Raw genomic sequence first — 15,655 nt, 5'->3', positions numbered from 1 at the left:
CTCTGCATCAGGCCATCCCTGTAAGTCTGTTCTTTCATGTGGGTTTAGGGCTTAGGTCACGTACTCTTTCAGGATTTGGGGCTTAGGGAAATTACTTATGTCTAGGAGTGTGTATTAGAACTCATTTATGTAACAGTTTGTAAACTGAGTAGGCAGAGAAATGTCATCTGTTAAAGAAGGACTACAGACAGGAGGCAGCTGTCCAGAGGTCTGGCGAGAACACACGGATCAGCACAGCCCTGCAGCCTCAGCCCAGAGCGAAGTCAGCCTCTCCTTTGTGATCCAATAAGCATTTGACCTAATGCCATCCAAGTGGCCCATTAGGGCTGGTGAACCTCTGCCCATGCAGTATCAGACGGCCAGGGCTTTGTTCAGGGGCTCCTTCATTAACTTTTCTCCCTTTTGGCATTTGTGGGTTCTGCTATATATCAGATTCTCTGATTTGCATTTTGGTCCCTGGGTATTTTGAGTTTCAGGCATATTACATTGAAATTATCATTATATACCCAGGTCTTGAGAGCTCTTTAACCAAAGCCCAGAGGTGACCAGGGTTTTGAGTCTATAGTGGAAGAAACACAGAACCGGCTATCTTGTGATTTCTCTAACTTGAAAGTGCATTATCAGTCACATGGGTAGAAGGGAAGCTTTTAATGTACCACTGTTAGTAGTTGTTGGCAAGTCACTGGATGTTAAGTGTACATGGTGGTTTCTTTGCCTAAGAAGTAGCATTAAAATTCTCATCTTTCAACTTCACGAGAAAACAAGGCTTGCTGCATATCTTTTAAACGGAAGCCTTTCTACAAAGCTTGTCTGAGTGTATGTTCCCGTCCATTTGGCTTCAATGATCAGTCACAAAGAGCTTCTGTAGCCAAAAGGGTGAGTGCCTGCCATGTGCAGATGTGCCGTCGTACAGCTGGGCTTATGAAGATGAGCGAGGTGTGGATATTGCCCTCAAAGAACATCCAGTTTGGGGAAGAAAAGACACGTGTCTCAAGAACTCTGATCAAGATAGACTGAAGAAAGTCTGAGAGGTGCTGAACAAGGATTATGAAAGTTAAGAATCTGGAAAATTACTTCTAACTGAGCCATAGGAAATGACTCCATGTCACCCACACAGGGTTTAAAGGAAGGATGGGATTGAGATTTTACAGCTGTAAGGGGAAGACTGTTTCAGTTAGAGGAAACACACAGAGTGCGTTGTGTCTGGTCGGGGTGGGGGTGGGGGTGGGGGTTGCTAGGAGTTCTTTCTGGTTGAAGATCTCAAGAAGCCTGTCATGGAAGATAAAGTCGTATAGGTAGTTGGAATTGGGTCATGGAGGACATTTAATGCTAGGATAAGGAATTTGGACTTTTTCTCTTTTTCCTTAGTTTCAAATACTAACACAAGTGTGTTACTTTAAGGCGCAACTCTTACATATGATTATTAATAAAGAGTAAAGTAGTCCTTTTGGCAGTTTGTGGGAAAATGCAAAAAATACTGTTACATAATTGCATATTTGTGGTATGGGTCAAAATGACTCTTTTTGGCTGAAAATTTTCCACAGAGGCAGTGCTAAATATATCACATAATCCTATAGCTAAGGTGGAAGCCAGCTACATCACTACAGCATGCCCTTGTTTTGATTCCTCTTTAGGTTCAATGATGTTAGGATCTATGTTTCACAGCCTTTTTTTTTTTTTTTTTTTTTGGCAGGTAGGTGGTGCTAAAATGCCCAATAACCAGTTTCTCTGGCAAACAAACTGGTTTGTTTGAATTATGAGTCATTAAGCTCCTTTATCTTTTCTCCCAGTTTCCTACTTAGCATTTTCCCTTCATATTGGGTACTTTGTAAGCAGTGAGGTGGCTCATTGATTTGCTGCCCATAAAAGAGTAGCTCTGGTCTTTTTTCTATTCAGAGGAGTGATTTTAGTCTACCTGTGATGTGCCTTGGAACTATTCTGAGCTGGTATTTTTAGCTATTAGAGGCTAACAGGAAAAAAATCTGAATTTTATCAGATAGGATTGAAACACTTTTCAATTGATAAAAACATTAGTGAAAAGGGCTATCTTTGTTAGTATTCTCTGGCTAATTAACTCTGTTGACTAAAGCTTGAGGCTTATATGGCAAGGTCAATTAGTTTTACTCTGTGATTATCTCTTGGAACCTCTAGTCCTGGCCATTGCCATTGATTTCAATAAATAATTATAATAATAGGCACTTGCATAGCTTTAAGTGCTATACATATAAATTTATTTAATTTTCAGAATAATCCTATACAGTAGGTACTGTTACTGTCTCCATCTATAATGGATCATGAAATTGAGAAGCTATGTGACTGACCCAGGGTCCCATTACTGGTAACTGAGCTGCGATTCAAACCTGGGCACTTGGACTCCAGGGTCTTTACTCTTGATTTTATTAAAATCCAAGGACACACAGTAAGCATGTCCCTAGACTTAAGTAAACACAATATGTATCTAAACACTTAAGGCTATTTATTTTGTATAGTGTGAAGCTTTGGATTTAAGAAGTTTCAGACCAATGTTATGTATGATATACAGACACCAGAAATCTATTTAGCGTCTCTTTTGTCATCTGCACAAGCATAGTTGGACACTTGGGCAAGGCTTCATGGAAGTGACATTTGAGACCTGCCCCAAGACTTCAAGGATATTCAGTGTTCAACAGGCAGAAAAGAGCACCTCAGGTAAAGGGAACAGCACGTGCAAAAGCTCAGAGGTGAGATGGCATTCAATGTGCATGTTTGGAGGAAAACAGGATGTCCAGTATATCTAGAACAGGGTGGAAGACCAGCAGAGTGACTAAGATACAGTGTAAGGCTGCAGATCATACCCTGCTGAGGAACTGAAATTGTCCTCTCAGACGGTGACCTTTGTTTTGATCAAGAACTCACAAATCTTTATATCGTTTCAGAGGGTTCCCAGATGCTCTGATGCTCACTGGTAGGTCCATAGACCCCTTTCCCCCAAGTCATAGAGAACAGTTGAGAATCAGGAATGACTCGGTCAAATTTATGCTTTAAGAAAGATGACTCTGATGACAGAGAAAGCGCGTGTGAGGGGAGAGTGGTAGGAAGCAGAGAAATCAAGAGGCAGATGCAAAGTCAAGGCCAGAGATTGTTGAGATGGCCAAAGAACGATGTCGGTGAAAGAAGGTAGGAAATAGAAGCGAGCAGACTTCGGGTGAGTTAGATGGGAAGGTTGCGAATGAAGTGGTTAAAAGAAACTCTAGTTTCTAGCTTGGTTTAAGGACAGATAGTACCTAACTAACAGAAGCTGGAGACAAGAAGAGGAAAGGCACAAGGGTAGAAGGTAAGAGGCTTGATTTTTAGACCCATTGAGTTTCAGGTGCCTGTGATACATTCCAGTGGAAATGTCCAACAGACAGATGGCGACGCAGTCTGGAAAAGAAGTCAGCCTTGGAGAGAGACTTAACCGTCTCCCTAGCAAATGGTAGGTTGAAGCTCTTGGAGTTAGGGTCACTCAGGGGGAGCCTAGAAGAAGACAAGGGCTCCTGAAGAGCAGCAGTAAGGCTGGCTGGGGAGAGGAGACTCGGGGGCCGCAGAAGCATCACAGCACTTGAGCACTTACTGTGCACTGGGTCTGTTCTAAACCCTTCACCTGCCTTACCATGGTTAATCCTTTGCCACCTCCGTGAAAGAGCAGCATTTCACACATGCCCAAGGCACAGAGAGGTCAAGTAACTTGCACAAGGTCACAGAGTTAGTAAGTCGCATTCAATGCTGAATTAGTGGTGAGCATCATTACACTGATGTAATTGATTAAGATAGTTTTTGTCATAACATTTTTATAGATTTAAATATAGAGTGGTAAACTTCGATGACAGTATTTCCCTACTTTTCCTCCAGTTCTAGGAAGTAAATAGAGTATGATCATCAGAATTCACGGAGGAAGCATGATCTGAGACTTCCATAAATTTCCAGCTTCCCTGGCTTTCTCTCACATGAATATTCTGTTAAGAGTCATGCATTTCTCAAATATTTTCTTATTTAACAGATCAAGCTTTCACTGAAGTTTTTTTTTCTCCCAGTGAATGAGCATTTTGAGCATTGGTTTGAACACTTCCTGAAGTGGTTTCATGGGTCACGTTTTCGTATTTCCTCTTAGAATATACATTGGTCTCTCTTTGGTGATCTGGATTATCACCAAACTCTCCATTTTCATTCTACTGTACCCAAAACATCTCTTGTTTACTTAAATCCATCACTTCCTTAGAACTTCTCCATTTTGTTTTCCTTTTAATTACTAAACTAGCAGTAGAGATTTTCTTTGGAGTCCATTTTCTCAGAGTAATTTTTTTTTATCACTTCAACGGAGTTACGTACATCGAGGAAAAAAAACCCATGAAATCACACCAAATTGTCACAGCTGGGCTATCTGCTAGGCAGGGTCAGCAAACTACAGTCCAAGGACTGAATGGAATCCACCACTATTTTGTAAGGAAACTTTTATTGGAAAATAGCCCTGCTCTTTCATTTACATATTGCCTCTGGCTGCTCTCCTGCTGCAACTGCAGAGTTGATTAGTTGCAACTGCAGACCCCACAAAACCTAAAAACCTAAAATGTTTACTGATTTGGACTGTGCAGAGAAAGTACTGACTGTTGCTGTATAGCATACTGCTTTTGGAACATCAGAATATGTCCAAAGCACATTTATAGTGCCGTAGAGTTTCTGAATAAAATTTTACTCAACTAATGGAACCATTGAGTGGCTTCTGTAAAATTTGTTTTTCAGCTATAAAACAGAAGTTGGGCAAGAGAATACTAAAAGACTCCTTTAAGTAATACATAATTAGAATTATAAGAATTAGATTCTTATAATCAGTCATCTGAATTTTTGTCAGTATTGACAAAACTGTTAATTTGGGGAAAAAATTTCTTTAAATGCTTCATGGTTATCAGGTCCTTAATGGTGCTTGGCCTTTGGGATTTGGAAAAATAATCCTTTCCCTGTCCTCAGAGAAATACATGTCAATTTAAACCAAGTTAGATATAAGCAAACAAACAAAAATCTGGAAAAATTGGCCTAGGTCATAGAACTGTAACACATTGAGAACATGTGTCAAGTGGGGTGCCTGGGTGGCTCAGTTAGCTAGGCATCCGACTTCAGCTCAGATCATGACCTTACTGTTTGTGAGTTTGAGCCCTGCATCAGGCTCTATGCCGACAGCTCAGAGCCTTGAGCCTGCTTCAGATTCTGTCCCTCTCTCTGCTCCTCCCCATCAGCATTGTCTCTGTCTCTCTCTCAAAAATAAACATTAAAAAGATTAAAAAATAAACATTAAAAAAATTCTTGAGAAAATTTGTCAAATGAATTATTTCCATTTTTTTAAATTTTCTTTTTATGTTTTTTATTTATTTCTGAGAGAGAGAGGGAGAGAGAGACAGTGTAAACAGGGGAGGGTCACAGAGAGAGGGAGACACAGAATCTGAAACAGGCTCTAGGCTCTGAGCTGGCTGTCAGCACAGAACCCGACGCAGGGCTCGAACCCACGAATCATGAGATCATGACCTGAGCCGAAGCCAGACGTTTAACCGGCTGAGCCACCCAGGCGCCCCTATCTCTGTTTATTAACATGTTGACCATATATTGCTTTAATCATGTCTCTGAAAAAAATGTATATGCTTTATTTCCCATTATTTTGCTAAGACAAGAAATACATGAGGCCAAATAGGATCACATCCTGCTCTGTCAAATACAAGTTCCTCACTTGACCCTCCTGAAGGCCCGTTTTCCCAGGTAGCCCTGCCCTCCTTTTGGGGCTGCTAATGTCTTCTGAAGTCCTCTCTTGCCTCTGGCTTCTCTTTCCTCGAGTATGTTCTCCTGGATTAGCCCCATTGGTGCATAATCACATGATTCCCCTGCTCTGAACTCCACTCCTGTTCTCTACAGCTCACCTGATGAAATCTGGTCTTTTACTAGTATTGAAGACCTTCCAAAGAGGCCTTTGTGGAAGGTCTTAAAGGTTCCATACCCCCTCCTTTTTTGTGTACCTTAACTCTGAGTACAGGAACTGCAGTCTACCGTTTCCCATCTGTTGCTTTTATACACTTTTCCTCACTGTTTGAAATGTCCTTTATGCACTGCTGCTTTTGTCCATTTCTTGCCTGAATCCACTCATCTTTGAGATGCCTCCTCTTTTGAGCACTTTCCTCCAGTCTGCTTTATACCTACCTCATAAAGTCCAAGCTAGAATTAATATTTTCATGCCATGAATATCCACAATATGTTTTCTGCTTTTGTAACTTAAAAAGGATTATTCACATACCTTATGCTGCTAATGGCTAACCTCTAAATTTCTTAAGGGAAGTAGCTATGTTTTTGTTGATTGTTTGTTCCACTTCTACATTTTCTTTAGGGTCTGGTTTGAATGTTTGTATATAATAACTACACGACCGACTTATTGTTGAGTGGATGAATCAATCAGTGCTTAGCAGCAGATATGAAAACTGTCTTATGTTATATCAGATGGTGAATTTTAACTTGTTTGATATATGGTAGCACTAATGAGAGTAGATAAATTTCCAAGTTAAAAAGCAGCTCTTCAGTTATTGACAGGAAAACCACAGTTAGTTGCTAGATGGAAGCGCCTGAAGATTGTGTTTTTCATCTTCAGGAACTTATCCCAGCACAGCCTGTTTTCATAAGCTCTTTTGGGTTGTGGCACTAAAACTATTCTCCAGGGGTTTAGACGCGGTATAAACATCCTCAGTGTACTTGGGATTATCACGGGTAAGAAGAGGAAAGTCAATTTCTTGTCTAAACCTTGCTGCTGGTGAGAAAAGCAAACAGCAAAATCTTTTTACCAACTATTTAGTGGAGACAGTAGACAAAGTAAACAAGATGACGAAAAAAGGTCTTAATACCACATTTTAGTCTAGTCTTATGGGAAAACAGTTTAGTATGTTTAACCCAAAATTAAGACCAATCCTTTGTGAAAATGATGTGGCCATTGAATCAGAACAATGTACAGAAAATAGTCAAAAATGTCTCACCTCTTATTTTTGTTGTGAAATGGACTTTGCTCTGCAGACTGCTGACTTTGTGCAAATACTCTTCCATGGTCCTTCTGTCTTTACTATTTTAAGATTTTTATTTATTTTTTAGTATTTTATGGAATGGTGGAGCTCATTTTATCTTGTCTACATTTTGCATTCTATGCGTTAACTTAGTAACTACATGAGACAGTCTAGTCTTTGGTAGAATATGTCATATGCTCTGAGGGGCTTGAAGAATAAATGAGTGGACTGTGTGGGGGGTGTGCTGGACGAGAACATGGTGTATAGTGGGCAAAATTCAGGCTGTGGGAGGATTAGTCACAACTTACAAGAAAAATTCTTGTTGCAAAGATAATGGATCATTTGCTTCCTGAATGAGCCATTCAGAAGGAACCTTTGCCAAATTCACTGAACTCCCCGATGAGATTCTGCAGACTCCTACCCGAGTACTGGTTGGTATAGAAGGCTTTGTTTGAATCAGCTTTCCCAAACTTTACAACTTTTAATTTACTAATCGCTTAGGTGAAGGGTGTTGGGAACCTTTTTGGTCTGTATAATGTATCATAAAATTAGAACATGATTCTTTTTGTGTGTTTTGATAAAACCCAGATATAATGTGTTTTTTTTTAATCATCCATTTTGGTTACAGTTTTAAAAAGAAACGACCTCTTCCCTTCTCTGAGTATATTTTTAACAAGAGCTTGAAGAATTAGTCTTCAGTATGTGTTGTCACAAGGAGTAATCAGACTTGAACTTTATATAAGCTCAGTACCTTTGGACTTCTGCCCAGCACACAGTTTATATGTAAGGGAAAATAACCCTGTCTAGTTTCTTAATTAAAATAAAGTTTAGTTGCCACTTGGTTAACTTCTTGGTTTCTTAATAAAACAATATATTCTGTTAGTCACCTGCAGATCTGTAATTTGAATGTGATGGTATAAATCTTTCTGTCCTAATCAAGTTTTTGAAGCTGAATTAAAACAATTATTCCTAATATTTCTGGCTTCAATAACTGTCAGGGATGATTGATTATATCTGAACCATGTATTGATAGAGTGCTAATTTTTTTAATGTTTATTTATTTTTGTGAGATAGAGAGAGTGGGGAAGGGGCAAAGAGAGAGGGAGACACAATCCGAAGCAGGCTCCAGGCTTTGAGCTGTCAGCACAGAGCCCAATGCAGGATTTGAACCCATGAGCCATGAGATCACGACCTAGCCGAAGTCAGACACTTAACAGACTGAACCACCGAGGTGCCCCAATAGAGCTAATTTTTAATTAGAGTAGTCAGCCCCCACAAGGGTGTCTTTTGAAATTTGCACAGAGTGCCCTTATGAACATTCATTGTAGTCTCAGAATAAGCCAAGACCTTTACTCCATGACCTTGCATACACTGCAAATACACGCTTTTGCACAAAAGGAACAATAATGGATTCATTTCTTACAACATATAAATAGAAGTGTTGTAAGTTTCACTTTTTAACTCATACTTACTGTGTGCAGGGAACCAAGGTTCAGCCCTTGCTTCTCAGAGTCAATACAGTCTGATGGAGGTCGGGGTGGGCGAGAGTAAGAAGTGTAAGAAACAGGTAAGACCAAAACAGCTGTATACCAGTAGAATTGACCAAAGTACCAGGTGTAATGAGAAGTTGCTTCTTTTTAGCAAAGAAGATCAGCGAAGTTATTGAGAGTTGTGGCTTTGAGCTGGGTTTTGAAGGATGCATTGGCAGAGAGATGGAGAAAGAGACAAATGAAGTGCAAAACTGCTCCTTGGGCCAAGGTCTGATTTACATAGGCTGGTGACCGGACACACACACCATCTGGGAATTCCTTGAGTATGGTTAGTAAGATTCACCTGCCTTCTCCCTTGCCCCTGTAGCTGGGCTGGGGGAAACAGATGGAGAGGAAACCTTGATTTTACCCCATGGGCATCTGTTCCTCTTTACTTCCCACTTGCCCTTACAGAATGGTAAGAGGTGGAGAATAAGACTAGAAAGAGGAGTGGGCGGGGTGGGGCAGGGGTGGCGGTGGTGGTGAAAAGAACTGCAGTGTTACACAGGGGGCTCTTCACCGTACTTTCCTTCTTTCTTTTCCTTTGTCAGTGTTCTCTCCTTTTCCAGAGGGTGGCAGAGTCCATCACAGAAAAGAGCAAAGAAAATGGGGCGCCTGGGTGGCTTAGTCGGTTGAGCGTCCGACTTTCGCTTGGGTCATGATCTCACGGTTTGTGGGTTCGAGCCCCGCGTCGGGCTCTGTGCTGACTGCCAGCTCGGAGCCTGGAGCCCGTTTCAGTCTGTGACTCCTTCTCTCTCTGACCCTCCCCTGCTCACGCTGTCTCTCTCTCCTAGAAATAAATAAAAATATTAAAAAAAAAAAAAAAAAAGAAAAGGTGGGCAGGGGATTTCCTGTAGCTGACCATATTCGGTCTGCCTATAATTACATGGGATTAAAGAGCATAGGGGCGCCTGGATGGCTCAGTCAGGTGAGCATCCGACTTCAGCTCAGGTCATGATCTTATGGCTCGTGGGTTCGAGCCTCACATCAGGCTCTGTGCTGACAGCTCAGATCCTGGAGCCTGCTTCAGATTCTGTGTCTCTCTCCCTCTGCTCCTTCCTTGCTCATGCTCTGCCTCTCTCTCTCTCTCAAGAATAAATAAACATTAAAATTTTTTTAGAAAATAAAGAGTGTAGATTGAGTAGTTTGCATAAGATAAATACAGCATGCTGAGCATACAAAAATAATCTTGATGGACCCTGACTGTAGTTCTCCTGTGTCATCATTACAGACATCAATTAAATTTTATTTAGGACCTACAAGATGCATGGAATTGTCTTACAGCACAGTAGAGGTTTAAAAATCATTTTTTGTAGAGATGTAGGGGGATTTAGTCCCCTCCCGACACACTTTTTTTTTTTCCCTAGAAAAATAGTACTTGCAGGAACAATCACAGCACAGGGTCCTTGAGTAGACATCAATCTTTCTTTTTTTTTTTCTTAGTTTATTGTCAAGTTCGTTTCCATATAACACCCAGTGCTCATCCCCACAAGTGCCCTTCTCTGTGCCAGTCACCCCCCTTCCACTCTCCCCCACCTCCATCAGCCCTCAGTTTGTTCTCAGCGTTCAAGAGTCTCTCATGGTTTGCCTCCCTCCCTCTCCCCCACTATTTTTCCCCCTCTCCTCCCCCATAGACATCAATCTTTTGCTTTTCCGTGAAGACATTGTCTTTCAGAATGTGTGTGTGTGTGTGTGTGTGTGTGTGTGTGTGTGTGTATTTATTTTTTCGTTTTCCATAAGTAAAAAGAGAAAACTAAACCTGAGTGACAGGACAGGCTTGAAAAATAATCAACCTGGTGTGTAATTTTTAAAACTACCTCGTGAAGAAACGAGCTTGCTAGAGAGGTTAATGGCTCGAAGGAAACTGCTGTCTCATTTCAGGATCAGAGTAACTAATTTAGCTTCTACTTTAGAGTAGGCCTGTCTGTCTCTCTTCCTTCCTTCCTTCCTTCCTTCCTTCCTTCCTTCCTTCCTTCCTTCCTTCCTTCCCTCCTTCCCTCCTTCCCTCCTTCCCTCCTTCCCTCCTTCCCTCCCTCGTTCTCCTTCTCCCTCTTCCTCTTCTTCCTTCACCCCTTCCTCTCCTTCTCCCTCTCCTCCTCCTCCTCCCCCTGCTGTTGCTGCTTCTTCTGCCTTAAAGTGAACATATCGTATATTTTTGTAAAATATTCTATGCCTTCTAAGAAATAATGTCAAGTTGAAAACTGTATTCTTTGATAGTATAGTCAGCTCTTTCACGAGAGGATTGTTCTAAGAGTTTGGCTTATGTACCCTGTAAGGCAAATTGCAGACTATTAATGAGTCTTTATCAGGGCACAGTGATAGTACGTTTATATGCTTATATGGTGAAACCACTTCATATTACTGGTTTTTAAAAACTAAGGTTTACATTTAATTGGAGGGTTAAACATGTTTCTGGAAAACATGCTCTGTCCTCTTTTAGAAAATAGTTGCTATATAAGCACTCTCCACAATAGCTAAAACATGGAAAGAGCCTAAGTGTCCATCAACAGATGAATGGATCAAGAAGATGTGGTTTCTCTATACCATGGAATACTACATGGCAATGAGAAACAATGAAATCTGGCCATGTGTAGCAACATGGATGGACCTTGAGGGTGTTATGCTGAGCGAAATAAGTCAGGCAGAGAAGGACAAATATCATATGTTTGCACGTATAGGAGGATTAGGAGGAACTTAACTGAGGAACAAGGGGGAGAAGAAGGGCGGAAATGGTGGGGGAAAGGGAGAGAGGCAAACCATGAGAGACTCTTGAATGCTGACAAAAACTGAGGACTGATGGATGTGGGGGGGAGGGGGGGATGGGCATGTAGGAGGGCACTTTGGGGATGAGCACTGAGTGTTATGTAGAAACTAATTTGACAATAAACTATTTGTAAAAAAATAAAAAAATAAAAAAAAATAAAATTAGAAAAAAAAAATAAAATAAAATGCAAAAAAAAAAAAAAGAAAATAGTTGCTATATAAATTGAGAGTTTTCATACTCCAAACCCTGGGTGAGGTGGAAGTTACGTATGTTACTGATGGCTGAGTTCAGTGACTACATCTTTGAGTAAGTCTGCTCAGTAAGACTGAGCAGACGAGGTAAAAATCTGAGACACCATCCCTATGAACTGTCACCTCAAAAGATAAATTGGAAAGAATTTTCTGATTAGTCATCAATAGCCTCCTGAGAAATTCATGAAGATTATGTGGAGTTGTACTATGTGAGTATAATCTCTCTTTTTCAGTTCTGCTCCTTGCCGCAAAGCAGCAAGAGAAAGAAATCAAGGAGCTATACCTGTCATTGACTAGACAACCCCACCAGGGTCAATAGACGGAGTTCCCAGGGAAAAAGCTGCCGGGGATAAACCACTTTGAACAGCTTTTACCTTACCGCTGACCTGGAAGACTTTGACTCCTGATTACAAGGTGAGTTAGGAGAACATAGCTTAAGATAAAAAATGGGGTTAGATTAGGTAGTGCTTAATAACCGGCAAAAGATTAGTGAGACATTACCAAATCACAGGAGGGTGTTTCTTTATAACTTCTTGTGCATATCTGATCTAAAACCAATACACAGTAATCCTCATTATATTTAGACACCTTGATAAAAAGTCCTTCTGAAATTTTTTTAAATTTTTTTAATGTTTTTTAAAATTTATTTCTGAGAGAGACAGACAGACTAACAGACAGTGTGAGCAGGGGAGGATCAGAGAGAGAGGGAGACACAGAATCTGAAATAGGCTCCAGGCTCTGAGCTGGCTGTCAGCACAGAGCCTGACATGGGGCTTGAACCCACAAACCATGAGATCATGACCTGAGCCAAAGTCAGACGCTTAACCAGCTGAGCCACCCAGGAACCCCTGAAATTTTTTTTTAAGGATAGGAAGTAGAAAAATGTGCCAAAGTATTTGTTAACTTTTCTCTGTCTGCGTCTGGCATCATGTAGAAATAAGACACTCTCCTTCCTTTCTGAAGTAATGAAGCTGCAGATTTCAGCCTAAACAATGAAATGTTAACCCTGCTTGCAATATATATATATATATATGTGTGTGTATATATATATTGTATATATGTGTATATGTATACATGTATATATGTATATATACACACACACATATGTACATGTATAGATACACACATTCTTTTTTTTTTTTTTTTTTTTTTACAAATAGTTTATTGTCAAATTAGTTTCCACATAACACCCAGTGCTCATCCCCACAAGTGCCCTCCTCCATGCCCATCCCCCCCTCCCCCCCACATCCATCAGTCCTCAGTTTTTGTCAGCATTCAAGAGTCTCTCATGGTTTGCCTCTCTCCTTTTCCCCCACCATTTCCCCCCTTCTTCTCCCGATTGGTCCTCTGTTAAGTTCCTCCTAGTCCTCCTATACGTGCACACATATGATATTTGTCCTTCTCTGCCTGACTTATTTCGCTCAGCATAACACCCTCAAGGTCCATCCATGTAGCTACACATGGCCAGATTTCATTGTTTCTCATTGCCATGTAGTATTCCATGGTATAGATAAACCACATCTTCTTGATCCATTCATCTGTTGATGGACACTTAGGCTCTTTCCATGTTTTAGCTATTGTGGAGAGTGCTGCTATGAACATTGGGGTACATGTGCTCCTATGCCTCAGCATTTCTGTATCCCTTGGGTAAATTCCTAGCAGTGCTATTGCTGGGTCATAGGGGAGTTCTATTGTTAGTTTCCTGAGGAACCTCCACACTGTTTTCCAGAGGGGCTGTACCAGTTTACATTCCCACCAACAGTGTAGGAGGGTGCCCGTTTCTCCACATCCTCGCCAGCATCTAGAGTTCTCTGATTTGCTCATTTTAGCCACTCTGACTGGCGTGAGGTGGTATCTCAGTGTGGTTTTGATTTGTATTTCCCTGATGAGGAGGGATGCTGAGCATCGTTTCATGTGTCTGTTGGCCATCTGGATGTCCTCTTTGGAGAAGTGTCTGTTCATGTCTTCTGCCCATTTCTTCACTGGGTTGTTTGTTTTTCGGGCGTGTAGTTTGGTGAGTTCCTTATAGATTCTGGATATTAACCCTTTATCTGATATGTCATTTGCAACTATCTTTTCCCATTCCGTTGGTTGCCTATTAATTTTCTGGGTTGTTTCCTTGGCTGTGCAGAAGCTTTTAATCTTGATGAGGTCCCAACAGTTTATTTTTGCTCTTGATTCCCTTGCTTTTGGGGATGTGTCAAGTAAGAAGTTGCTGCGGTGGAGGTCAAGGAGGTTGTTTCCTGCTTTCTCCTCTAGGGTGTTGATAGTTTCCTGTCTCACATTCAGGTCCTTTATCCATTTTGAGTTTATTTTTGTGCATGGTAGATACACACATTCTTAAAATGCATCCATTTTTTATAAACTTTCATAGTAAACAAGTGGTTGATTTTTTTTCCCCCAAGAGACTGAACTAATATTATACCAGCAATGCTTACTAGGGACTACTTGTCATCTTTGATATTTGCAGTTATTATTTTCAGAGCCACTTCACACATGCTATTTGATATCTTGGGCTCAGTGACTTTGGATGCATTCACAGTTTGGATGCATTGCCTCCAGTTAAACAAAGCTTTCCACTTTCTTGAGGTCAGTGATCCCCAGAATGGGAGGGTGTACCACAGAGTTCTTGGGGGTATCTCACAAGCTGTGTGTCCTCTACTCAAACTCTTATTTGCCCTGGGCCACAGGGGTGGTGGTGGTGGTGATAATGTAGACATCTGTAATTTGGGAAACACCACAGTATTCTGATACTAGAAACTATCTGTTTCCTTGTATGAACTGATTCTTCTTGGTAGAGCAGAAAGCAAGGCTCAGTAATTTAGTATCATCATTGTTCTGTGAGAAGCCTTCTGCTTTTTACTGCATTATTTAAAATTACATTTTAGGGGCCCCTGGGTGGCTCAATGGGTTGAGCATCCAATTCTTGATTTTGGCTCAGGTCATGATCCCAGGGTCATGAGATCGAGCTTGACATCAGACTCTGTGCTGAGCATTGGGCCTGCTTGGCATTCTCTCTCTCTCTCTCTCTCTCTCTCTCTCTCTCTTTCTCTCTGCCCCTCTCCCCTGCTGTGCTCTCTCTCTCTCAAAATAAATGTTAAAATAAAATATAAAAATAAATAAAATCAAATAAAATTCCATTTCAGTGCAGAGCTTGCAAACTGGTGGCACATAGATCAAATTTTAGACTATAATCTCTTAACCTGTAAACATTTTCTTTTTTAAAATTGAATAAACTGCCATTTATCAATACGGAAATTTGACAGAAAAAAAATCAGATACCTGGCTTCTCTTGGAATATTAAAAATCTGGTCTTGTTACTGTTTCAAAGTAACCAGTTTGTTAGTCTTTACCATTCCATACATATTTAATCCAATCAGCCTTCCAGATCTACATTATCTGCCTTGCATCTGTAGGCTGCTGCTGTCAAGTTTCTTGCTTTCGGCGTCAATTTCTTCTCCTCTCCTTTCACGAAGTCACTATCATGTACTTTACACATAACAAACTATTAGTTTTTATTTTTGTTTGGCATTTTATTACTTTATGTAAAATGGGTGTGTTTTGGGGGACACCTGGCTCAACTGGTTGAGTGTCCAACTCTTGGTTTTAGTTTCAGCTCAGGCCATGATCCCGGGGTTGTGGGATCGAGTCCCGTGTCCAGCCCTGCTTTGAGCCTGCTTAAGATTTTCCCTCTTTCTCTCTCTCTCTCCTCCACACCCCTCTCTCCCACTTGTGCTCTCTTGTTTTTTCTCAATAAAAGAAAAGAAAAATATAATACAATACAATGCAATGTGTGTATTTTGAAAATGCTGGTTTTCTGAGGTTAAGCTGATATCTCCCAGAGTTGCCAATGAAGAAAGAAGACTTTTCCAAAATCAGAGTGGTCCCATTATTCTTAGTTTGGAAATCTGATTTGCATAGTGATGGGGTTTGAACCATTCCTTCCAGACCTTAAGGGTGTCATTTCAGAGCCTGATATTTCATGACCTGAAGATCCTATCGCCTGATCTTTCTGTTTTGGTCCCTGGGAGGCAAAACTGATTCATTGATCTGACCTTTTTTTGAATG

General features: G+C 40.8%; 1 protein-coding gene across 6 annotated transcripts in view; it reads left to right on the top strand.

Annotated features, from left to right (window-relative positions):
• OSBPL6 (oxysterol binding protein like 6) overlaps positions 1-15,655 on the top strand; it is a 218,629-nt gene that overhangs the window by 88,608 nt on the left and 114,366 nt on the right. For 5 of the 6 annotated variants that reach the window (XM_039222481.1, XM_039222480.1, XM_039222477.1 and 2 more), the window contains exon 2: positions 11,821-12,001. The exons of the other annotated variant lie outside the window; for it this stretch is intronic. The gene's annotated coding sequence lies outside the window, so the exon portion shown is untranslated. The remainder of the gene's footprint in view (positions 1-11,820; positions 12,002-15,655) is intronic. 6 annotated transcript variants of the gene reach the window in all.

The sequence above is a fragment of the Hyaena hyaena genome, unplaced genomic scaffold (assembly GCF_003009895.1).
Source record: "Hyaena hyaena isolate Hyena2069 unplaced genomic scaffold, ASM300989v1 scaffold_1137, whole genome shotgun sequence".
Taxonomy (NCBI): Eukaryota; Metazoa; Chordata; class Mammalia; order Carnivora; family Hyaenidae; genus Hyaena; species Hyaena hyaena.
Note: the sequence above shows the minus strand (reverse complement) of the source record. Positions and strands in the feature narration are given on the sequence as shown.